The 14,040-nt window shown below is 46.3% G+C and overlaps 1 protein-coding gene across 2 annotated transcripts in view; it reads right to left on the bottom strand.

Annotated features, from left to right (window-relative positions):
• The window catches only part of GRB14 (growth factor receptor bound protein 14), a 95,702-nt gene that overhangs the window by 69,257 nt on the left and 12,405 nt on the right, over positions 1 to 14,040 (bottom strand). The gene's annotated exons all lie outside the window — the stretch shown is intronic.

Here is a 14,040-nt window from a genome sequence, read left to right as displayed (position 1 = left end):
CCGAGGGTCAGTTAAGCGACAAGCCTTTATTTTGTACAGTGCTGTGCAAGATCGCAGCGCTATACCAATGTTTATTTCAGTTTAAATGTAATTCACAGCCTGCCAGCTCTGATCGCAGGCTGGCAGGCTGAACTCTGTGCCCCGCTGTGTTGACTGCAGGTAACGAGCGCTCCGAGTTTCCTGAAAATCTAGCCTCTCGCGAGATGATGCCATATGGCGTGACTGAGGAACAACAGAGCCACTCTGCGTCCGCCGATCGGCGTTAGGCGGTCGCAGAGTGGTTAAACATTTCAACAAGCCAAGTTTGCATTTCATTCTGAGCTTACTGTAGAGATCACGGTGGAGTAGTGGATAGCACTCTCACTTTGTTGCACTGAGTCCCTGGTTTGAATTCCAGCCAGGACACTATCTGCTAGGAGTCTGTATGTTCTCCTGTCTGCGTGGGTTTCCTCTGGGTACTTCAATTTCCTCCCACATTGCGAAAACATATAGAAAAGTGAATTGGCTTCCCCCTAAAAATAGGTTCTAGACTACGATACATACATAGACATATGACTATGGTAGGGATTAGATTGTGAGCCCCTCTGAGGGACTCAGAGATATTGTATTGTCACTTAACTGTCCCTCAGAGGGGCTCACAATCTAATCCCTACCATACTCTGTAAAGTGCTGTGGAAGATGTCAGCACTATATAAATACTAAATAATAATAATCATTAGTACAAGCCTCTTCATGGTTTACTGCTGGGAAGACAAGTACTATGGTAGGCAATGGAATCAGGAGGGATCAGTTCTCTCAGGGGTGGCCCCGCCCCTCACTACACTTGTGTGAATGAGCCCCTACACATGAACTTGAACTTTAATATTTAATATTCATGTGCCAGAGACAAATTTCCCTTCCCGTCAGAGCCCAATAGTGCAGATTATTGCTCTGATTTGAAAAAGTTTATCGTACTCATTAATTGTATTCCTATTGTCTGACCTTGACATTCCCATTTCTCTAGCCTTGTCACCGCCGCAGATATCGTCTGGGAACGCCACAATGCAGGGCTTGTTTGGTCCTAGTTCCGGGTGACATGTGTCAAGCAGGGAACGGTGTACTTAGTCATACTCAAACACAATATAAGCCTTTTATTACCGAGTTCTCCCCCCCTCCCCCCAGCCGTTACATATTTTTTTCTTTCTTTTTTTCTACCTTGTTTAATTTGACTGATTAGTAATCTGTTTATACAATTGTTCTGTTATTCCTCCTGTTTGTTTTTCCTAGTTTTACTTAACCTCATTTAAAGCAGACAGAAAGATAGGTAAAGGTAAGCTATGTAAGCACAGATAAAACAGTAATGTAACTGTAATGTACACATTGGGGTGATAGCTTTATTCTTTCACATATTAGCAGTTCCTTGTGCTTAGCAATACCACCTATAAAGTATGTGTTGTATTAACCTCCTAACCAGTGGCATAGCTAAGGAGCTGTGGGCCCCGATGCAAGTTTTACAATGGGGCTTCCCAAGCAATCTATACATAGCAATTGATACAGCGCACCAAAACCTGCCAATGGCAACTACAGTGTCAGAGGTGCAAGAAGGGGATGGGGTACAGTTTGCTAATGATTACCACTATTCAAAGTATCTATAGAAGTGATTATTATGAGCACAGGACAGAATAGAGGGCAAATACTGTAGTTGAGGGAGGGCCCTTCAGGGCCCCTCTGGCCCAAGGGCCCTGATGCGGTGGCTACCTCTGCAACTCCTATTGGTACGCCCCTGCTCCTAGCGACTGCATTACGCCAATGGGCATGAACGAGATGGCTCGCCCAAGACTGCTTAACGCTGATTGGCGTCAAGTCTCCAGAGGAGTGTTTCCCGGCTTGAATAACGGAGCTCCGCTCCGTCACCAGTCTCCAAGCGGCGAACGCCGGCCGCTAGGAGACTATTAGACGGCACAATCACTGTCTATTTACATTGTACAACGCTGCAATCTTACTGCAGCACAGTACTGGGGACAGCCATGTGACACGGCTGTCCCCCAGGGGGGCAGAAGAGCGATTGGCTGCCATAGGTTGATGTCTATGACAGCTGATCGCTGTGATTGGCTGGCAGGCTAAAAAAATTACATAAAATAAATAGTTAATTTTATTTAAAAAAAAAAAAGAAAAAAGACACAATCAAATATAAAAAGTAAACAAACAACCCAGCAGCAATCAGAGCCCACCCACCAACAGAAATCTCTGTTAGTGGGCAGAAAAGGGGGGGGGTTATATATGTGTATGGTTGAATGGCTCTGAAGCAAGCTCTTAAAGCTGCAGAGCTCTAAATTGTAAAAAAAAAATAGCCTGGTCACTAGGGGGATGTAAGCCTATGGTACTGAAGAGGTTAAAGAGTTCATATAGTTGTGTCGCCTGGTAAATTGGACACTGATTCAAAGCCAATAGTTAAAATAAGGGCCTGACCGTCACAGAGGTTGGGGAGGCTCCAGTCTCTAAGCGCAGGTCAGGATGGGCGTTCAGGAAAAAAAATATATTTTCCCTGTCCTGAGAGACTGACAACTAAGCGTGCGGAGAGAAAAAGCTTTCCGCTCTCTGCACAACTGCATCTGCTCAGCCACTGATGAGGAATCATACAAAGTTTTGTAGACAAAGATTTGTAGACAGTTCCTATTCAGCGTTCAGCAGGGTCTTGTGTACAGCGCCCAACCCCCTGTCTCTCCAGTCCCTCCCTAAGTCCTGTGTACTGTAGTGATGCAGGAGCAGTCTGCAGAGCAAGTTCGGCTGCCATTGGAGGTGGACAGAGTGTGTGTAATAAAAAGCTGTGTCTGGGAGCACACTCGTCTGTGAGTTTTCTGTATGTGTTTTCTGCACACGGTGGTCTCTGAGTTTCTGTTGCCTGCACAGTGACTCAATGTGAGTGTAGCAGCTGGTCTGTGTTCTCATTATAGATGGCCTGAACTGTTCGCCAGCGAGCAGTATACTGCGAACACCCGCTGTTCGCATTTGCGGCGAACAGCAAGCATTTGGCGTGTTCGAATCTCCCTCTATACATTATCATTAGCGTCTGTGGTCACTTCCGGAAGTGACCACAGACGCTATAGCGAGGAGTATGCGGTGGAACGCACGGAAGGTATGTATCTGCCCGCCGCTGCCCGCTGCCCACACTGTAACTGAAGCTGGAGGGGAGCGCAGAGGGGAGAGCCCCGAGGTGAGGGAGAGGGGGGGGGGAACTTCCCCTCTCCCCTCCGACTGTGGCCAAGGCTTTCCCCTCATGCTGCCACCCCTCCAGCCCCCACAAAACGGCCCCGAGCGGGCCCCAGGGAGGGGGGGGGGGCCACTCTGAAATTCTGCAGGGGGCCCGGTGGGGCCTAGTTACGCCCCTGCCCCCCACCCCCCTATCAAAAAGCAATTTCGAGGCCATATTGGATTAATTCTCTGCAGATGCTGACTGTTAGTGAGAGCAAGGTCAGACTTGCAGCAGATAGGTACCGGTAGTTTCCCTACCTATCTGCTGCAAGTCTGACCTTGCTCTCACTAACAGCATTAGCTAGGCCTGTGTTGTTGTTCCTCACTTGCTGTGAAATCAATCCAAACAGCCCTTTTGAGGGCTAGCACATCGGTCTCCTGTGTTTTTTTTTGTGTGTGTGACACTCCACAGCCCACTGACACCCAGAGCTGTGTACACACTACTGCTTTTGCCTCATTAAGTTGCAGTCACAGAACCACCCAGTGCATTATTGTTTCACTGTATTCTGATAGTACTATTGCATTTCTCTGTGTGAGACACTCCGCAACCCACTGACAACCAGAGCTGTGCATAATGTGATTTCTGCCCTTTAGGGATTAAAACCCGACTTTGCGTCAACTCCGTAATTTTTGGTGAGACTTTTGGCATGGTTCCTCCTCTGGCATGCCCCTGTCCAGGTGTTAGACCCCTTGAAACAACTTTTTCATCGATTTTATAACCAGAAACAGTTTTTGTAGGTTTTAAAATTCGCCTGTCCATTAAAGTCTACGGCGGTTCGCCAGATTCGCCTGTTCGGGAACATTTAGGAATGTTCACATTCGCGATTCACGAACAGAAAATTCTATGTTCGCGACATCTCTAGTTCTTATCATGTTCTTATTACATACAAGCAGTGCTGTAGGAGTCAGTAGCTGCACAACACTTTGACTAATCCATTGACTGGCATCAAGCATTGGCATTCCTATCTGCTAGTTTCGGTTAGAAGCACTTGGGAATGCTTATGCTTATTTATGAAAGCATAAAAACCATAACCTTGTCACTTACAGAACCAAAGTGAAAACACTGAGATTTCCTCCACAAAAGTGAAATTTCTCTTTAAAGGGAACCAGAGCTAAAGTAAAGAAAATATTCTATACATACCTGGGGCTTCCTCCAGCCCCATACGCACTGATCGATCCCACGCCACCATCCACCGCTGCCCGCATCTACGAGAACCGTCTCCCGTCGCTGACGTCATCGGAGTCGGAGAAGTGCACCCTCTATGTATCTCTCCAGTGGCTGCTGCAGAGATACGCAAAGAGCGCACTTCTGCTACGCTAGACTGGCTCCGACTGACGGTGGAGCAGGGAGCCGGTTCTCATAGATGCGGGCAGTAGTGGATGGTGGTGTGGGATCGATCAGCGCGTATGGGGCTGGAGGAAGCCACAGGTATGTGTAGAATATTTTCTTTACTTTAGCTCTGGTTCTCTTTAAGAATGCACTGTGATTTAAATAGTGGAAATTTCTGTGTAAATGCACATGTGTTGGAGGTGTTCATGGAGGGCATGCAAATGGCCTTAGCACACTTGAGCATTTCCGTGTTGGCTTCAGTTCTTTGAATAATGTGTTACACACTAATGTGTTGCTGAAATCTGCAAATAAGCATGCAAATGTTTTCAGGCCCTTAAAGGGAACCTAAACTGAGAAGTATATGGATTTTTCCTTTTAAAATAATACCAGTTGCCTGAATCGCCTGCTGATCCTGTGTCTCTAATACTTTTAGCCACAACCCCTGAACAAGCATCCAGATCAGGTGCTCTGACTGAAGTCAGACTGGATTAGCTGCATGCTTGTTTCAGGGTGTGATTCGGCCACTATTGCAGCCACAGAGATCAGCTGGACTGCCAGGCAACTGGTATTGTTTAACAGGAAACATCCATATCACTCTCAGTTAAGGTTCCCTTTAACCTCCTGGGCGATAATCCCTAGCTGAGCTCGGGGTATGTCGCGCAGGAGGATTTCTCAGGATTTCTCCTGGTGGGCCGATTTGCGTAATTTTTTTTGTTACACGCAGCTAGCACTTTGCTAGCTGCGTGTAACTTCCGCTCGTCGCCGCTCGCCGCCAATCCGCCGCTACCCGCCGTGCCGCGCAGCCCCCCCCCCTCCCCGACCCCTTGCGCAGCCTGGCCAATCAGTGCAAGGCAGCGCTGACGTCACGACATCGTCCATGACGTCGGTGACGTCATGCCGCCCCGTCGCCATGGCAACCGGGGAAGCCCAGCAGGAAATCCCGTTGTGAACGTGATTTCCTGCTTACTCTGATCGCCGAAGGCGATCGGAGTGGGTGGGGGGATGCCTCTGCGCAGCGGCTATCATGTAGCGAGCCCAGGGCTCGCTACATGATATACAAAATTAAAAATTAAAAAAAAAAGTGCTGCGCCCCCTCCTGGGCGATGTAATTATATCGCCCAGAGGGTTAAAGGGAACCTAAAGCGAGAGAGATATAGAGGCTGCTATATTAATTTCCACCAGAGTGTACAGAGCACTGACTGGAGCAGCACTCGTCTGCAGTGGTGTTCTTTATTTTTTGGATGGGGGGATGCTTTAGCTATTTATATTTGCACTCTTGCACCCCCTGAGGGTCCTCTGACGAAGCCCTTCTTAGGGTGAAACATGTTGGGAATTAGGGTTGTTTGCTTTTACATCTATTCTGTTTTGTCCTTTTAAACCAGTGCAATTGCCCTATCTGGCTATAGCAAGTAAATGCTTGGGGACTTTGAGGTGTACTCTTTTGAGGCTCATTTACAAAGGTTGTAGCACTTGCCTTTTTGACACACCCTTATCCGAAATGCCACTTTGGGCTAAATCATTAACAATTGCTAACCACCCCCTTGTTTCACTGGCCCACGGTGTGGTTACTGTTTGTGTTATATGTTCAGGCATTTAGGCAATCATTTTAATGCAGACTTTCAGGAACATGTTTGTGATGGATACTCCCTGTGTACCTTTCTCTTTCAGAGCGTTTCAAGGCTCCCATTTTTCCAAAACTTATATTTTTCTTTCAGAAATTGGGCTTTGAAAGGATGTTACTTTTAATTATGTAAATGTCGGTCTTTGTGGACGTTTCTAACAGTGTCCTGTGAATCCTCATTACGCTCCCTTGTCATGCCTCAGAACACTAGGTTTAGGCTCTGGTGTGCATGTGCAAAAATTAACGGACATTTTTAGCCATTTGTGCCCTTTGGTCAGATTTCTTTTATCCCTGCCAAACACAGTTAATCTCTGCTTTAATATACATCAGCCGAGACCATAAATTAGCAATCTAAGATTTGTATTAACTATGTAAAGTGAAACTCATGTTTTGTGGCAAAAACGGCAGTTGCCTGCGAGGATTGATTATAAGTTTATTGCAGATTGTTGCAAACTTTTGTCCTGTAGATCAGAGATAGGTGATTTCAGCAGGTCTATTGGGATGGTCGGAAATTTCTGCGAGAACGAACACTTCCGATTTTCCAAATAAAAATAGGATTTCTCATTGGAAAACAGGGCCGGTTCAAGTAACAATTGGGACCAAGGGCAAAATTAGCCTGGGGCTCCCCCAACAGACACCTCCCCCCCAAAAAAGCGTCATTAGAGGCCCTTTGTTGCAGCCAAATTTCTCTCCTGGGCCCCTGAGTTGGCTGCTGACCCTCCCCCAATCACCTCCCAACTTAACAGGCTCTGCAGAGTCCCTTGAGAGCAACAGTTAAGATGGGGGAGGGACACCTTGGGGGCCCCTACAGGCTCTGGAGCCCTGGGGCAATTTCACAATTTTTTTCCTATGGTAGCTCTGGCCCTGTTGGAAAATAGGAACTCGGTAATCACCATTTGGTAATCGGATTTCCTTGGAAATCTGATTTACCACAACTCGGTACTTTTAGCCCAATCACAGAACATCGAAGCATTAGGCCAATCAGAGATTGCAGAATTTTTCCACGAAAATTGGATTGCTGCAGTAATTATAGACCAATCACAAGATTCAGATGCTACCAAGCTACCAAAAGGGGGGTGTTTCTGCCTACCAAAGGGGGATCTCCATGGCTACCTTAATGGAGAATCTCTCTTTCTACCTAAATGGGGGAACTCTGCGGTACCAAAAGGGGGGGAACTTTCTGGTTACCAAAAGGGGGGTCACTCTAGCTAAAGAAGGGGATGGTTCTCTCTGGCTACCAAAATAAGGGTACCTCTTGATACCAAAAAGGGCAGGGGGACTCTGGCTGCCTAAAGAGGGAGAGGGGCTCTTTGGCTACCTAAAGGGGGAGGGATCTCTCTGGATTTCTAAATGGAGAGGGAGTAACTCTTTGGCTACCAAAAAAGGGGGGGATCTGGCTGCCTAAAGTGGGAGGACTTTTGGGGGGGCGGACTCTCCGGCTACCTAAAGGGGAGGGCTCTCTAGCTACCTAAAGGTGGTGTTTTCTGGCTACCTAAAGGGGGGGGCTCTGTGGCTATCTAAACCGGGGGCTTTCTGGCTACCTAAAGGGGGGATTCTCTGGCTATTTAACAGGTGCTCTCTGGTTGCCTAAAAGGGGGGCCTCTCTGGCTACCTAAATGAGAGCTCTCTGGCAACCCCAACTGGGGAGGGCCCTCTGGCTTCCTAAACGGGGGCTCTCTGGCTACTGGGATGCCCATCTGACTACTGGATCACTTAAGTGTGCCCGAGCCTATGGATGGGGGGGGGGGGGCAATTGATACATCCTCATCATGGGAGAGCTAAGGCCTAGAAACTGCCCTGGTGTTCCGGCTTAAGCGGGAACCTAGCCTTAGGACTAGTTCACACACTGAAAATGCTAAAAGCAATCCTGTATTTTGCTCTAATTTTTTTTTTTGCTCTAATTTTTTTTTTTGCCAATTTTTTTCATGCATACCAATGAAGTGGTGAATTTCAAGGAGCCCTCATATTGCCCCTACATTATCACCCTTCCCCATGTGTTACACATTAAAACTAAACCACCACCACTTACTATACTGGACAGGCGGTCCTTAGCTATTTCCAGAGGCCTAGATACTGCAATAGCAGAGGGGGCCAGGATGTTGGGTGCCCCTAGTTCTTACCATTCCTTTCTACATTATAAGGTCCCTCTGGTGGCATTAATACACTTCATGGGCCCCCTCCACAATGTTCACACCCCTTCCCATGCCTCCCCTTAACAACTTTGGGGCCTATCTTACAAGGGTCATAAAACAAGTGTCGCCATCAGGATCTTCACACCCATAACAAGTGTAGCCTCAAAACTCCTGATCAGAAGCATAGTCCCCTGTATTGGAGGAAGGGAAGGGTATTAGCTGGGGGCCCCCATAACTCTGGGCTCCCCTCCAATTATACCCATGGATTTCTCCCTCCAGATCAGGTGCTGGTATAAGTGGGCTGAAATCAGTGTCAACACTTGTTACAACGGGCCCCTGAGCATGGTTATCACCAAGCTGTGTAAATGTAGGAAAATCCATCAAAGTTTTGCTCGGAGGGTGCCATCATTTGTAGTTATGCCCTAACTACAACAATGGACTTGGGGAACAGGGTCATACCCAGAAAAGGTTTAAAATGAAATAGGGCCATACTATCCCAGGGGAAAAAAACACATATATAAGTAAATAAATACTTGTTTTATTTACATAACATATGTATTGTACGGTACTGTCGTTTTGATTTCAGTAAATATTCAAAAGTAAATAAAGAGAAAACTGTTCCAGGCATTTTCCATCTTTACTGCCTCTGGCTGAAGCCAATCCTGATGTTATTTCCTCCTTTACTCTTTTTTTCTCCTAGAAACTACACTGTCATATTTAGCTTGCTTTGTAAACATGTGAGCACAGAATAGATCGTATTACAACAACTTCAGCCTCCTGTCACACAGAACTGCTCTCAGCCAATCAGTGAGTAGCAGGAATGTGGGAGGGGGGGGCAGATAACAAGCTTCCCTCTCATCGGCAATGTACCAGAATTGAGCCAGGCTGACTCAGATAAGATTTATTACAGCAAAACATTTATGATTATATTGGAAAGCTTGCAATGCAGACTGAATGTTGGCTACATAATAACCACAGAGCAGTGGGTGAAGGGAATTTGATTTTGTGGCTGACACAATCCTGCTTTAAAAAAATAGAAAAAAAGATGGCAGCCACCAAATCACTCTCATTTCAAGTTTCCTTTGAAAATCTAAACTGTATAATATTTTCACATTGAACAGATCAAGCAGTTCTTCCCGGCCATGAAATTCCATTCCCCTGCCACATTATACCTAACATCACGGGTCCCGTGCAAAACACATTGCAGCAAAGCTGGGGATAACATGTGAGAGTGGCAGACTACAAACAGCCATGTTGACATGGGCAATCAAGATGTAATCAGCTCTGCAAATCTGTTTGCTTAATGCGTACAGTAATGTGGGCACAAGACAGGGAATTCTCAAGCTGGTCTGCCTGGCTTCCATTCAATCGCAGTAAACAAACCACACAGTTATATTTAGCTCCCTTTAATACAGCGGCTTGTATTAACAAAGCACCTGTAGAAAAGAACATTGTAAGACTATCAATGGGTGATGAAATACAGGCTGCTCTGACTTTATTTAAAGGACAACTGGACTTTTAAATCACTCATCGCAGAAGGCTTTGTCAGCAGTCCCTTATCAATCATGCAAATATGGCTCATTATTGATTTTAGATGTGTAACAAACAATAACAAAACATTTGTAAAGCGCTTTTTTCCTGCAGGACCCAAAGTGCATAAGCTTGTCTCAGATCAGAACATAGTGTGTACAGGGGAAAAATTATGTGATGTGATCGTAAATGCCAGACTAGGCCCATAGCTCCCAATTGTCCCTGTTTTGGAGGGACAGTCCATCTTTGGGAACCAAATCCTTCTGTCCCTATTTCTTTCTCATTTGTCCCTCTTTTAGGACTGATGTACAGATCTATGTAAATATATGTATTTTTCTACTGAAAAATGTGCTTAATTGACTCTGTACTTTATGCCTACCCTTTAAATTGATATACCTATTTCTTATACTCAGGAAAATGCGCCAGGATAGAAAGGACCACTTTGTTTTGAATTATAAAACACTTATTTTACTTATAAAAATGTTATAGTATGCATGACTGGGTGTGTGTCAGGGGCGTGGTTAGAGGTGTGACCTGGGCGTGACTTAAGTGTCCCTCTTTCTGATCTCAACAAGTTGGGAGGTATGCTAAACTGGTGGCCTTTCAGTTTTGATTTAAACTTCTCTAGGTTTGGAGCTGTCTTGATTAAGTTTGGCAAGACATTCCACAAGACGGGCAGCATGGCAGAAAGCTCTGGCTCCAAAGGTTTTTAGTTGGACTCTGACATTAGACATTTTAATGACCAAAACCAGGAAGTAGAGAGTGTATAAGTCATACCTCCCAACTTTTTGAGATGAGAAAGAGGGACACTTAAGCCATGCCCCTGCCACACCCCTAATAACGCCCCCATCACAATCCTAGTCACGCATAGCGTAAAGAAAAATATAAGAAAAATATGTTGTTCTATCATTCAAACCACACTGGTTCTTTCTATCCTGGTTTATTTTACTTCACATTAACATTTTAAAATTAGTAATATATCAATTTAAAGAATGGGAATACAGTTTAGAGTCAAACACATATTTGAGTAGAGAAATATATATATTTACATAGAAAGAGGGATAAAGTCCTGAAAGAGGGACAAATGAGGAGGAAAGAGGGACAGAGGGGCAGGGCTCCAAAAGAGGGACAGTCCCACCGAAAAAGGGACAGTTGGGAGCTATATATAAGTGACTATTCAGATGTAGGAGATCAGTGGCAAGTGAACGGTTATTGGAGCGGGAAGGGAGGTGAGTTACTAATATGAGGCTTTCTGCTGCGCTTACTCTGCAAAGACAGGGAGCATGGAGGGGAGCCCTGGGGAGAAGGAGGGAGAAGTCAGGCTCTCCTTACCGCGGTTGAGTCCCAGTGAGGATGAGGCTCCCCCCTCCATCACTGCGCTCCCCACCTCATAGCACTCAGGGCGATTGCCCACCTGGCCCGTCACTAGAAGTGGGGCAGGTGTGAATCACACACCTGAACAAGCATGCAGCAATTTCAATCAGGCTTCAGTCAGAGCACCTGATCTGCAAGCTTGTTCAGAGTCTATGGCTAAAAGTATTAGAAGCTGGGGATCAGCAGGACTGCCATGCAAGTGGTATTGTTTAAAATTGAATAAATATGTCAGCCCCCATATCTCTCTCACTTCAGGATCCCTTTAAAGCCCTAGGCCAGGCTCATGTTTTAATGCATATTTTGGTGTTAATATTGTAATTTGAAACTTGCAAAGGTTTGTGCATTGCCCATTAACCAGTTTGCAACATTCATTTTTAAATAGCTTATAAAGGTTTTCAAAACTGTTTCATACCTCCCAACTTTGGATAATGAAAAAGAGGGACACTTAAGCCATGCCCCCTGTGGTGATATATTGGGGTGCTGATGATGTTAGGGAATACACGATCATATTTCTGTCATTTTTCTGTCTACTTTGTCTGCTATATCTCACATGTGTACTGCTTTGAAGCAATTGTCATCTGGCTGTACTACATTTGCGTCTAAAGGGACTTCAGTGAATAGAGCTGGGGTGTTAGCCTCCAGCAAAGACATTGGTTAATTAGACAATGGCAGAAGTAAAGGGTTTTGTTCTACCTTATCTGGAGTTGAAGCTTGGAAGTCATTGACAACTGAAACATTTACACTTCTGTTGATGAAGGCTGTTAAAGCATTGTGAAGAACTCTAGACTAGCCAGGAAGAGCCTACTGTGTGTTAAACACTATTTCGTTGTGAGGAAATAATATTATTGGTGGAGGTGCAAACTATATCCTGTAAATTACATCTATTAGGAGATGGCTAATCAGGCCAATAGCAGCCATATCCTTATCTTTGATCAGCTAGGAAATACTGTCAACAATGGGGTTGTCACCTGTAACTTGGACTAGGGAAGTCTTTTCATGTATGTGCTATAATACACTTTTCATACATGGAAGTTAGATCTCTGGAAATTGAATTATGTCTGAGATTTAATTAAAACTAGTTCCTCCCCAAGGAAGTTGCAGCCTCCAGGCGTATCTCACAGTATAAAACAGCAGCTAGGATAACCACAACTCGTAGTTCTTGGAGATAGCACGGCTAGAACTAACCTGGTTCCTGACCAGAAAGTGCGTACTCCCGCAACAACGTCCTGATCGATACGCTGGTATGTTTATATCCCATTTTTATTTTATGCAAATATCCTTGTGTGTATTTTTGTAACTTTTATCTTGTACTTTTTACCTTGAACTTTTTTACTTTGTTTTTTGTACATCTGTTGTATATATTACTTTCTGCACTGTTCCACTTTTTTCCCTGGAATATTAAATTATTATTTAATAAGCCTGACTTCTGCTGTACTAAACTAACACTCATAGCCTAGAGGAGACTGCAGTGTAGCTGTGTATAAGTCCACGCCTAATTGTATGCTTGAGCAACACTACCATATGAAATTGTAATTGTATTGTGTGTATGGGGCACTTCTGCGCTCGACAGCCGAGTGGGAAGTCTAACAGTATTGTTCGGAACGACTGTTAGTGGTTTTGCTTCACTACCGTGTAAGATTGCAACTGTGTGTGTGTGCGTGGCGTTTTCGTATTCGGCCTAAGCACGAAGCTGACCCAAATACGAAAACGCAGATTGCGTATTGAGCACTCGACAGCTGAGTGAACATGTCTAGCAAACCGCTAGTGGTGGCAGTAAGGAGCTTTTTAGGGGTCACAGCCTTGTTTGTAGCTTGAATAAGGCTGCTCCCCGCTTGATCTGGCCAAACCCGCAGTCGGGAACCGTATACGCAGGCGTGCCGCGGGCCGGTTCCTGACAGCCACTACCCGCTTAAGCCACACCCTAATTTTGCAGGAGGGTGCCAGTGGGTGGGAGAGGGTGACAATGGGTGGGAGGATGGTGGGAAGGAGGGTGCCAGTGGGTGGGGAGGAGGGTGCTAGTGGGGAGGAGGAAGGTGTCAGTGGGTAGGAGTAGGGTGCCAGTTGGTGGGGAAAAGGGTGCCAGTGGGTGGGGAGGAGGGTGCCACTCTAGGTGGGTAGAAGTGGGTGGGTTGGTAGGAGGGTGCCACTCTGGGTGGGGATGAGAGTGCCACTCTGGGGGGAGAGGAGGGTGCCACTCTGGGCGGGTAGGAGTGGGTGGGTAGGAGGGTGCCACTCTGGATGGGGAGAAGGGTGCCACTCTGGGGGGAAAGGAGGAAGGAGGGTGCCACTCTGTGGGGGTGGAGTGGAGTGTGCCAGTGGGGAGAGGAGAGAAGAAAAGATCGAGGCACCAGCTGCCAAAGTGTAATGCATGGAGGGGGGGCTGACATCACTCCTCCCTCCCTCTCCATCATGAACCCCCTCTTGAGTTCATCTTGCAGAGAACACACAGCGGGCGTTTAGTTTACCGGAGTCTGTGCACTACGGCAGCCGGCTTCTTCTCTCTATTTCCTGTTTCGCATCATGGGAAGCAGGAAATAGAAAGAAGCCGGCCGCTGGAGCGTACATACTCCGGTAAACGAAACGCCCACTGCGCATTCTCTGCAAGATGACTGAGGAGGGGGCCCATGATGGAGATGGAGGGAGGAGTGATGTCGGCACCCCTTCCCAGCATTACACTTCGGCGGCTGGTGCCTCGATCTTTTCTTCTTTCCTCTGCCCAGCCGCCACACCAGGACACAAGGGAGGATTTGCGGACTAGCGGGACACCATCCCCAACCCCGGACAGTCCCAGAGGATCCGGGACACTTTGGGGGCCTGCTGTT

This window comes from Hyperolius riggenbachi, chromosome 7 (assembly GCF_040937935.1).
Source record: "Hyperolius riggenbachi isolate aHypRig1 chromosome 7, aHypRig1.pri, whole genome shotgun sequence".
Lineage (NCBI taxonomy): Eukaryota > Metazoa > Chordata > Amphibia > Anura > Hyperoliidae > Hyperolius > Hyperolius riggenbachi.
This window is presented reverse-complemented; position numbering and strand designations above follow the sequence as displayed.